The sequence below is a fragment of the Nansenia antarctica genome (genome assembly GCF_963989245.1).
Source record: "Nansenia antarctica genome assembly, chromosome: 12".
Taxonomy (NCBI): domain Eukaryota; kingdom Metazoa; phylum Chordata; class Actinopteri; order Argentiniformes; family Microstomatidae; genus Nansenia; species Nansenia antarctica.
In genome coordinates, this window is record NC_137682.1 from 24,093,259 (window position 1) to 24,096,420 (window position 3,162).

A 3,162-nucleotide genomic window follows, 5' to 3' on the forward strand; every position below is an offset into this window, starting at 1 on the left:
ATGGGATTGCATGAGGGTTGGCTAGTTTACATTTTTGTGGTGGGTGTGGTGGGAGAGAGAGGAAGAGAGAGAGAGAGAGACAGAGAGAGAGAGAGAGAGAGAGAGAGAGAGAGAGAGAGAGAGGGAGAGAGAGAGAGAGAGAGAGAGAGGGAGAGAGAGAGACAGAGAGAGAGAGGGAGAGAGAGAGTGACAGAGAGAGAGAGAGAATACACCTATTAGAGTGCCATGATCCAGATTCTAAACTGACTCATCCATTCCTTAAAACAAGGATACAGTCTTACAGTCAGGACACATGACTCACACAGCGCTGTAGCAACACAAGGGTACAGTCACATGACAAAGAAACACAAATCAACACACCAGTGATCCAGCCATGTTTCTAACACAACACAAGTTGTTAGCTTTCAGCAGCCCAAAAGAGACTGGTTGCAACCCACCAATGGACCCATTTCAGTGGTCAGACCCCAGATCCTAGTTGTTATGGAGATGGTTTATTATGGGATGTAAACAAAGCAGTTCTCATTAAGTGAGAAATTACACAGACCACCAACTCGTCACTCCTATAACCAAACTGGTACAGCAAATACAATACTGTAGGAGGAAATGCTGAAAAACATTGTGCAGTTATAACACTACTACTACTACTACTACTACTACTACTACTACTACTACTACTACTACTACTGCTACTGCTACTGCTGCTACTGCTACTGCTACTGCTACTGCTGCTGCTGCTGCTGCTGCTGCTACTGCTACTGCTACTACTACTACTACTACTACTACTACTACTACTACTACTACTACTACTACTACTACTACTACTACTACTACTACTGCTGCTGCTGCTGCTGCTACTAGACTACACCCCAACAGACATGTAGGAGTCAGAAAGGTTGTTTCCAGGTAAGTCACAGGTGCGTTGGGTGGGGTTGGATTATATTTAGATATGTCTGTGTCACGAAACAGAGGAGAGACAGGGAAACAAAGAGACATACTGTGAAACCTGGCGAGCCCTCAATTACTGCAGTCTGGCTATCGACTGGTGACTGATTCATACGTGGTCATGTGTGTGTGATTGCTAATGTCCTACACTGCTATGTACAGTGTTCACAGATAGTCAAATAAGTCATGGGGATTTTAGCTTCACTAAAGTCTCCTAAATGATGTTTCTAGGACTGATTGCAAAGAAGACTTGACACGAAATGTAAATGGAGCCAGACAGCCCAGGAGTTCAGTCAGGGGAAACTGCCTCTTGTCCACCTGTCAAAATCACTCTTCTTTTTTTCCTCTCTTCTTAACTGGCCAGCAGCCATCCACACCCCCTTTTCTCTCTCTGTCTTTCTCTTGACATTTGTTTTTGTTCAAATGCTTCACTTTCTGTTTCTGTTGGATTCATTATTTTAGCCTACTTGTATTATGCATGAAATCATTTGAAATACAGATGTCGTGAGTTTAGAATGATAAGGTTCTATCTCCGTTTAGAATGATAAGGTTCTATCTCCGTTTAGAATGATAAGGTTCTATCTCCGTTTAGGGCAGTTCAGAGATATTGAGCGTCAAAGTTTTTACATTCCATTATGTTCTGTGAGATGGAACCTTTGTATTTTATGAATTACTAACTCGAAAATGTCAACATTTTAAAAATAACACCACACAGGCATTAATAAACACCGAATGGATCAGATTAGCCACCCCTCCTAAATGTCGTTGTTTGGTACCTGTACTGTAGCAATGACAAATAAAGTCCATTCCATTCCATTCCATTCCATTCCATTATGTAAAAAACTCAATTTTGACAAAAATGGAGATAGAACCTTATAATTCTAAGCTCACGATGTATCAACCGCAAACAGTGTATGAATGACATACTGTGTCTAGCATGTGCACACAGTGTGCAAAGGGTGTGGCAGCATGTGTGTTGCTCCTTAGGCATGACAGTAAAGCTCTGAGACCAAACTAACTACGCAATAGTTCCCCTATTCCTATTCACAACTATCCTGGCTGTATTCTGTAAAGAAGGGATCGAGTGCAATGAAACCAACTGCAGTAGGATGATTAAAAACACATGTTTTCTGCCAGGAGGCACTGAGTCATTCAATCATGTTGGTCAACAATTCTCCCCAAACACCCTTTTGTTTTGCACACATGCAGCAGAACAATCCCGTCTGGAAGAAGATGCATTAATGCATACTGTCTCACATCATCAATCTGCCAGGTTGGTAGCTATACTAGGACCCGACATGGAAAAACATAATGCAGAAGTAGGCTATAATCTGCATGATCTCTGCATGAGGCAGTCAAGAAAGAGAGAGAGGGATCTGAAACCTCTGAGATTTCTAACTCACTAACCCAAGAGAAGGACATTCACATTCGTGAAGCTACCATCAAACCCACAGTGGTTGTTTTAATTACCGTACCTGGGATGTTTAATTCCCCCGGTGGTGACGTGATTTTCCTCTTTGGTCTACCGGGACAAGTCGCTCCAGAAGCTGCCGTCTTGCAGGGTTGTACCAGGCGACTATCCTGCCCTGCCCGCGGGACGAGAAGAGGGACTGAGGACTTGTAGCACTCTGAACTGCGCATGCGCAGACACTCGTATTTCTTGTTTATCAAAAACACATGGTGGTCTATTTTCAGAGTGCCAACCGCCCGTCCTGTGTAATATGGGCAGAGATCTGTGCCACTAGAATCTGAATCTGAATTACTGACTTTGAATTTGAATTACTGACTTTGAATTTGAATTGCTCAATTTGAATAAAAAAAATGACTTTGAATCACATAATTTGAATTTGTATTGTTTAACTTGAATAACTGAATTGAATACAAATTCAAATTATGTGATTCAAAGTAATTATTTTTATTCAAATTGAGCAATTCAAATTCAAAGTCAGTAATTCAAATTCAAAGTCAGTAATTCAGATTCAGATTCTAGTGGCACAGATCTCTGCCCATAGTGTGATAGTTAGTTAGTTAGTTAGTTAGTTAGACACTGCCATGTGCTCAGTGTTGCCACAGTTACTTTGAAAAAGTATTCTGATTACTGATTACTGATTACTCCTTTAAAAAGTAATCTAGTTACTTTACTGATTACTTGATTTTAAAAGTAACTAAGTTAGATTACTAGTTACTTTTTTAGTTACTATTGGCAGCTGCCTAGGCACC

The 3,162-nt window shown here is 41.0% G+C and overlaps 1 protein-coding gene across 1 annotated transcript in view; it reads right to left on the reverse strand.

The window, feature by feature from the left end:
• The window catches only part of capn5a (calpain 5a), a 41,700-nt gene extending 39,177 nt beyond the window's left edge, over positions 1-2,523 (reverse strand). The window contains exon 1 of the mRNA XM_080542790.1: positions 2,418-2,523. The gene's annotated coding sequence lies outside the window, so the exon portion shown is untranslated. The remainder of the gene's footprint in view (positions 1-2,417) is intronic.
• Between the last annotated feature and the right edge of the window lie 639 nt (positions 2,524-3,162).